We start from the raw sequence: 8,709 nt of genomic DNA on the forward strand, positions 1-8,709 counted from the left end.
GTAAACAAGAACCAGGGGTCACCCAATGAAATTAATAGGCAGCAGGTTTAAAACAAAGTATTTCTTCACACAACGCCCGCTCAACCTGTGGAACTCCTTGCCAGAGGATGTTGTGAAGGCCAACACTATAGCAGGGTTCAAAAAAGAACTAGATAAATTCAGGGAGGACAGGTCCATCAATGGCTGTTAGCCAGGTTGGGCAGGGATGGTGTCCTTAGCCTCTGTTTGCCAGAAGCTGGGAATAGTAGGCGATGGGGGTGGATCACTTGATGGTTCCCTGTTCTGTTCATTCCCTGTGGGGCACCTGGCATTGGCCATTGTCAGAAGATGGGATATTGGGCTGGATGGACCTTTGGTCTGACCCAGTCTGGCCGTCCTTATCTTATGTAATCATTGTGGCATCATCTCTGGCAGAGCGTTGGGCTGCTGGGCCGGGAATGAGAAACCACAAATCAAACCCCCCCCCCCCCCCCCTCTGACCTGTCCTGCTTGTTCCGTCTTGGCTTTCAGATCAGCTGCACAGTCCGGCGCAGGGAGGAGACCAGGGCCAGGACCTCCGCCCTGGCTTGGCTTCGTGGCTGCCGGATCAGACTCAGTCAGACAGAGGAGCCAACCTCAGCCCAGCGCCTGCAGCAGCGTCTCTAGCCTGAGTGTCGCTGAGAGACAATGGGGCCAGCACCTGGGGCTGCTGAGAGTGAAGTGCCGCTGCAGGAGTTGCGTGTTGATGGCGATGGACACCAGGAGACCGGCAAGGAGCCAGGTAATGGGGCGTCGCTGCCTGGGACCAGGCTGGAGAGAGACCCTGAGGCTGCCCCACATGGGGCCATGTTCTCAGTGGCAGCAGCCAGTGCCCAGCAACCCCCTGTCTGTGGGCAGCAGGGACTGGGTCTCCCCCAGGGGCTCTCAGAGCTCCGATCCCGGCTCACAGCTGCTGCCTGGCGCACACAGCGGTGCCCATGGGGCTGTGCAGGAGCCTCCTGGGCTGGGTGTGTCAGACCCCCTGGGACAGCCCTGGCCCAGCTCTGCCTGGTTCCTTCTCCCCCCTTCTGCCGTGTGTGGCCAGTGTGAGACCCCAGTGTGCGGGGACAGGCGCACTCGGCAGTGTGGGCCCAGCCAGCGCTCGGCAGGGGCAGAGCGGGGGTGGGGATGGGGGGGGCAGCTTGAGTTCCTGCCACCAGAACATGCGGGTCCTTGTCTCTGTGCCCCTGAGCTCACCAGGCCCCGTGACAGCCTGGCTGGGGGTGCCAGGGGGGCACTGGGCTGAGGGGAAGGAGGGACTGTTCTGCCAGCCCCAGCCTGCCTGAGCCTCCAGGCTAGGGTGACCAGACAGCAAGTGTGAAAAATCGGGACAGGGGGTGGGGGGTAATAGGAGCCTACATAAGAAAAAGACCCAAAAATCGGGACTGTCCCTATAAAGTCAGGACATCTGGTCACCCTACTCCAGGCTCCTCTCCCAGAGCGTCTGACGGGAGCAATCGACAGAACGGGGCATGTTCTAGGGCAGCTCCAGCCCTGGTGCTGTCAGTGAGACGTGTCCTTGCAGCCCAGGCTGACGGGTCTTTGTGTTTCAGAACCTCCTCGTAATGGCAAGAAATGTAACTACAAGAAAGTTGTGCTCACAGTCGCCCTCGCAGTTGTGTTCTTGGGTCTCATCATCGCTATTATTGTCCTGGCAGGTGAGTTCTCAGCCCTCCCATCCCCCTCTCTGCACATCCCATTCCCCCTGGAGCCACCACAGTCACAGTCTCTCCTCCCGGCCTGTCTGGCTTCTGCCCCTGGGACAGAGGATTCCTGGGGGATGTTCCTCCACGACCCTCCTCCTGCTCCCCCCAGACCCCGACACCTGGGCGCTCTCTGTGTTGGACGATCTGACTGACATTAGCTCCCCCCAGTCCAGCTCTGAGCACTTTGGGCCAGAGTCACCTTTACCATGTGCCATGAAGCAGTGACTTACCAGGGTGTCCCATGGGACAGGGCGCAGAGCAGCAATGAGCCCTTTGCCTGCACTGTGTTGCTCTGAGGTTACCAGCCTGGCCTTCCTGCATCTTCAGGTCATGCCGGTGGCTGGGTGGCCGGTGCTGCCGTATTATTCAAATGAGCCGTAAAATTCAGTATAGACCCCTCCATCAACGCTGCATTGAAACCCACCAATCGCTGGTCTTGGCCATGAAGGGTCCCTGAGCACCATTCACTCCCCCGGGCTGCACAGACTGCACATGCTAGTGCAGAGGGTATGCGGTGAACATGAACCCTGCTGTATCTGCCAGTAGTCTGGGGCAGGGGGTGTTGTAAGATGGTCAGGGGGGTTGGATTTATCTATTGCCCTGGGGTCAGATAACTGGACCCCAGGAGGGTTTAGTAGCTGGCAGAGGGTATTGAATCCGGGTCTGTCTGCTTTAGGAATCCTTTGTGCCAGTGTCATGACCTCAGTCCAGTTGAATTGGTGCAAACGGCTACAGTAGACGCACTGCACTGGGGCACAAAGGAGCTTGCCTGGGTGCAGTTCGCTGCAGGAGTTACCAGAGTGAGCCGTGCTCCTCCAGCACATCTCCAGGAGGGTTTGCCCTGATGGAACTGCGTCACTGTGATTACACTGGTGCAAATTGCTCTGATACAGATGGGCCTTGAATCCCGGCTCCTGCTGCAATGGCGGGCTGTTCCAATGGGCAGCATTGGCTGTCACTCTGTAAGGTGGGATCTGTGAGCTTAGGGTTGGTTACACTCCTACAGGTGCAGGGAGCTCTGCAGAACATGTGGCCTCTGAGCTGGAGATGGATGGTAGAGACAGCCTGTGCCATCAGCTGTTAGTCACTGACTTCTCTGCTCAGTTCTGTAGGGGAGGGTGTGGCTTACTGTGCGCTGCACAGTTAAAGCTACAGGGTGAGACATGTCTTGTGAGTGAGGGGAGCCCATGCTCATATTTTGATCACCGCTGCCACATTTCCAAACTCTTCCAGACTTAGGGTGTCTGTTCCTCCCTGAGCACCAGCCACATGGGAAGGCTTAAAAACCAGCTACCGAGTTACTGTGGTGCAAAAAAAAGTGATGTGCTCAAAAATGTCTGGAGGGGTTTGAGTGAGACTCCTCTGAACCCCAAAAAGGAAACAGCAGGAAATACCCCGAAGGGTGAAAATGAGCAGGAGTGATTCTTGCAGGGTTGAGAATGGTTTTGTGGCTCTGACCCACCATGATCTCATAACTCTGCCTCTGGTTATTCACCAACTAGACAGGCATTAAAATAACTCCGTTAAGTACACTTTTTTTAAAATTAGACATAAGTATGTGTCTAAAGCTAAACCTCCTGGAGACAATGAACTCTTGCTCTTGTTTGTTACTGTTCTGATAAATTCAAATTTTAAAATATTCGACCATTTTTTGACACATTCGACTGGTCAATTGACCGATTATTTTTTGTACTAGTCAAATGCCCAATTCTAGATGCAACTCTTACCCCACATGTTACTTTCTCATTCTCAGTGCAGGCATCTAAGCTTTCATCAGCTGATCTGTGTCCTGCATGCCCGGACGGCTGGATGGGATACCGAGGGAAATGCTACTATTTTTCTGAGACTGAAGGGAACTGGACCTACTGCCAGAGCCGCTGCTCTGCACCGGGTGCCTCCTTGGCTGGGATCGACAGTGAGCAGGAAATGGTGAGAGACTCTCTAATTGCGATACACTGACCTTGGCACAGTGACGGCTGCTGCTGCAATAGGACCTGGGCTCTGCCCCTGCAGGGCCAGGAGCAGCTCTGACCCCTCTCGTGCTGGAAGGCCAGAGCGAATGGACTTCCAGCCCCTGAATGCCAGGCCTGGCTGGGCCCAGGGCCTTAGTGTCTGTGTGTGATCACAGGGATTGCCCATTCTCAGCTGCCCCCTCCCCAAATAGGGAGACAGCCCCTCTCTAGGGCAGGGCTGGCTCAGGCATCTGCTGGCTGCTGGAGTGGGACTGAGAACACAGGCAGCGCTCCTGGTTTGGGGATGGGAAAGGAGCAGCCAGCTGAGGATGGGGGGGGGGTCCTCTCACGTTGACCCCTCCCACTTCAGCTTGACTCACTTCCTCCTCCTACCTTGATGTAGTGAGTGGCAGGTGCTCTGTGAGAAGAGATCTCTGCAGAGAGCTCAGACCCAGCAGCTGCCCCCACGCCAGGGGAACTTGGGGTGCAGGTGACTGGGAGCACAGGGGCAGGGCTGCTGTGTGCGGTGGGAGGGTTAATACTGCCTGGGTGATCTTGTGCTTTGCAAGAGGGAGGGGAAATCCAGTGTCCTTCTGAAAATAAATTGAGCCTCTCAATGTGTGACTGGGATTCTCTGCAGCACAGGGGCCTGGGGGGGAAGCACCAGATCTGAGGCTGATCCGTGCTCTCCCTCGGCTTTCTTTAAGGCCTTTCTGCTGCGCCATAAGGATGCCCATGACCACTGGATCGGCCTCCGGAGGGAGCAGGGGCAGCCCTGGAAATGGACCAATGGCACCATATTCAACCACACGTGAGTCTCTCTCCTCCTCTGTACTAATTCCCTGGGCTTGGGGTTTTTGGTGTCTGAGCTGTTTGAGTTCAGGCAGATCCACCATTCAGTGCTAGTGAAACAACCAGACGTGACCCTGGTCCGTTCGCGTCCTGCGTGTATCCGAGACCGATGGGAGCCGGTGTGTCCCTGGAACTCTCGGCTCCTCCCCGCAGCGCGGTGCTGGGCCGGAGACAGAGCCCGCCATAGCCAGAGGTGCCCTCGCCGTGCCCAGCCCTGCATGGTGGGTGCGGGTCCTGCTGGGGATTGCAGCCAGCGGGTTTGAGTGACTCGGCTGGTGAGGCCTCTGAATCCACAACAAGGCACCGACATTAAAGGAGCCTGCGGTTCACAGGTGCTGGACGCCTGGGTTTCCCACAGTAGTGATGGCTGCCCAGACAACACCCCATGTGGATTTCAGTGGGCTCCAAGTGGGATCACAAAACCAGCGCTGCTCGAGCCCAGAGCAGGGATTGAACCCTGAGACTTCAGCACTAGAAGCATCAGCCTCTGCCATTGGAGCTAAAGAATCCACTTCTTTAAGTGAAAACCCCTCCTGATTGATGAAGCTCTTACACAGGCCAGGCACTAGCGGGGGATGGAGACCCCCCACTTCCCTGGTCTGGGTTATTTCAGTACTTTGAAAAATCAGGCTGTTATGGCCCTGGGTCAGTGCTCCCCAAGGCCAGTCCCCATTGTGCTGTATTGGACCCAACCTTTGGATCCCACCTGCTTCCAGCTCCACTGGGTCTGAATAGCTGCCAGACACTGTCCCTACTTCAGGCCTCTGTGGCACACTGTTGGGGTACAGACTCCCTGTCTGGTACCCTCCTTAGGATGTGGGACCCTGCAGTCCAGCTGCTGTGGGACCCAAAACCAGTGCTGAACCCTCCCAAACCTCCCTAGAGGCCATGCTGTCCCTAGAGCTCCACCCTCCACTCCAGATGAACTCTGGGAGGGTCACGTGACGGTTACAAACAAGGAACACCTGCTTTCGCAAAGGAACTTCTCAAACACTCTCTTCCCCCATTCCCAGTGGACAGCTCAAGAGTTAGATCAATGGAAGAGGAAACCCCTGAATGCAATTTCTTCTTTCAGTATCAGAGGGGGAGCCGTGTTAGTCTGGATCTGTAAAAGCAGCAGAGTCTTGTGGCACCTTATAGACTAACAGACGTTTTGGAGCATGAGCTTTCGTGGGTGAATACCCACTTCTTCGGATGCAAGGTGTCTTCTTTCAGTGTCATCTTGGTTCTGCTCAGAGTGTTTTAAGGAGGCAAGATCCCTCCTGCCCCCCACTTTCCCTGCTCAGTCATCTAGTTCTGGTGATGATCTGCCCCTCTTGTTAGAGGACCGGTCCCTTTTGAAAATCAGTCTCTCAAATTCTCTCCCTCCTGCTGGGGACTTTCCATTCTCCAGCCCCCCTGTGGGCTGCTCAGCATAGAGGGTCACTAACAGTCAGCGGTTCTGCAAAGCCCCCACTGCCCCATTGCATTGCTGGTGGCCCGGCTGTACCTTCCCAGATGTAGCACTCTGTGCCAGGGCCCTGCTAGCAAATGGATAAACTAATTCACAATCAAATTACCTGTCACAAAGCAAATAGGAACCCAGGAGTTGATGCAGGTCTATATTCCCCAAAACTGTCACAGGCCACTGCCATTCAGGTGCCCAGTATAAATCTAGGAAGCGAACTCATATGCCCAGTCAGGGCTGGATTAGGGGCCGGGCACTATAGTCTATTTCTGGGGCCCCAGATCCTGGAGTCATGTGATTGCAGTTGAGTCACATACAAAGAAAAGTGTCTTCTCTTTGTGGTTGTTGGGAAATGTGACCTGAGTGTAACCAACACAGCAGCACCTGCCTCAGTCTGCAGAGAGCCTGAGCCAATAGCTCAGAAGGGGGAGCTGCCCCGTACATCTCAATGGGATGTTAATTCTGAAACTTGCTGCCCTGGGGGGCTCCCCCAACTCCCAAGCCTATCCCAGTAGCGGACTCTTTGTGGGGAGTCCTCGCTGCTGCCACCTCAAGGCTCGACTTAGGTGGTGCCAACAGGGGATCCCACCCAGCATCCAGAGTGGCGCTGCCCCCCTTGCAGACGACTATTCTGTATGTGACCCCTGCCACTAGTTAGGGTGGGAACGTGGGAAGCCCCATGTGGAGGTTTGCCTTGATCCTGCCCTTCACCCAGGTCTGAAGTGCTGCCTCCAGCGCTAACGTGAGGCACTGCAAGAGCTGATGTCATCTCTCAGCGCTGCTGGGTTTGTGCTGCAGTCCCTGTGCTGCCGCCATTTCGCTCCAGCCTCCCCGGTGCAGTGTGTCCTGACGAGACGATGGAAACTGTCCAGGGTGCCCCCATCTGGCTCTTCCACCTGGTGGTTACAGCTGCTCCCTGCCGTGCAGACGCCTCTGGAGTCTCTGCCCCGGGGCAGCCTGGCTGGGTTGTTCTGGGGAGTCTGGACCTGCAGGGGCCCATCCTAACCCAGGCTGGGCAGGAGTGAGCTGGGAGTGGGATCAAAACATCCACCCATCTTCATGGCGACCAGTCCATCTTCTTACACACCCCCCTCCCTGTTCTGTTGCCCCCTGTGTAATGGTCCCTGTCTGCCAGGGTGATGCTGGGCCTGGAGCCTGTCGCTTGTGCAGTTGGGGGAGTCCTGAATAGAGTCAGGCCAATATTATCCCCCCAGCAAATGAAAAATGCATTTTGGAGTGGGGGAGGGGGCGGCGGATGAATTTTTAAAACGGTGAAATGGTTGGTTTTGGCTGTTTCCAAGCTAAACGTTTTGACTTTCTGGTTTGCACTGATGTTTTGTTTTCGAAATTTAGCGATTTCTTTAAAAAACCCCAAAAGGTGAAAAACACCCAAAACTGAAATGAAAAACTGAAAAACTTGGTTTTGGGTTAAATAAAATGTTTCTTTTGACCAACGTCATTTTTTTTTCCTTGGTGTTTCATTTTGTTTTCGGGTGTCTTCTGACCTGAAATGAATTGTTTTCATTTCAGTGTGGGGGGAGGGGTAGGACAGACCAAGAAACAATCAGTTGTGTGTGTTTCAGTTTGGCCCCTGAGCTGAACGATGAACGATTTGCTCCGCTCTGCTCCTGAGGGGCTGTGAGAGTAGCTGCTCCGCACTCAGGCCTGCACTGAGGAGAACGGCTCCCCTGGCTGTGACGGGTGTGAAATGCCCGGGCTCTGCCTGACCCCAGCTCCCCGGCTTCTGTGTTGCAGGTTTCAGATAAGAGGAGGCGGTGACTGCGCGTATCTGAATGACGAGAATTGGGTCAGCAGCTCACGGTGCTACATGGAAAGACGGTGGATCTGTAGCAAACTGAGGTGTATGTGATGGGAAAAGGGACGGCACTGGAAGGAGCTCAAAATAAGTCTCCTAGAAATGACACTGATACAACTCACACCTACAGTACTTGAATGAGCCGTGTCCCCATTCATCAGCCTGGCCAAGCTCAAGATCTCAATCAGGCAGTGGGGCCCTCAAGGTGTGTGTAGTTTAAACTGTGGATTCTTTGTATGTGCTTCTGCTTCTGAACCTTTACACTCAGGAACACATTGTCAAGCTTTTCTCTGCAGCTGAGAGGGTGAGATCTTATGATCTCTCGCTGGGGAGGTAAGGGAAGGGGAGGCCTTGCTAGTTTAGACTCCAGAACAGCATTTCTGAAATGTGGCCACCAGCTGATTGTTTTGTAGCCACGAGAGCCTCCAAAGTGGTCAAACAATCACTGAGATGTTAGGTATTGAAGATGCCTTGTAAACAGGGCCGGCTCCAGAGCCCAGCGGGGCAAGCACCCGCGTGGGGCGGCCCTTTCCTGGGGGGGCGGCAGGCGGCTCCAGCGGACCTGCCGCAGTCATGCCTGCGGGAGGTCCACCGGAGCCCAGGGAGCAGCGGACCTGCCACAGGCATGACTGCGGAGGGGACGCTCGGCTCGTGGCTCCGGTGGACCTCCCGCAGGCATGACTGCGGACGGTTCGCTGGTCCCGCGGCTCGGCTGGACCTCCTGCAGGCATGACTGCGGCAGCTCAACCGGAGCCGCCGGACCAGCGAACCGCCCGCAGCTGCGGGAGGTCCAGCCGAGCCGCACGACCAGCGGACCCTCCGCAGTCATGCCCGCGGGAGGTCCGCTGCTCCCGGGGCTCGGGGGCGCCTCCCGGGCATGACTGCTTGGGGCGGCCAAATTTGTAGAGCCGCCCCTGC

General features: G+C 55.8%; 1 pseudogene; it reads left to right on the forward strand.

Moving 5' to 3' along the window:
* Window positions 1-522: 522 nt before the first annotated feature.
* LOC123346326 lies at window positions 523-8,242 on the forward strand (annotated as a pseudogene).
* Window positions 8,243-8,709: the final 467 nt, after the last annotated feature.

This window comes from Mauremys mutica, chromosome 12 (genome assembly GCF_020497125.1).
Source record: "Mauremys mutica isolate MM-2020 ecotype Southern chromosome 12, ASM2049712v1, whole genome shotgun sequence".
NCBI lineage: Eukaryota > Metazoa > Chordata > Testudines > Geoemydidae > Mauremys > Mauremys mutica.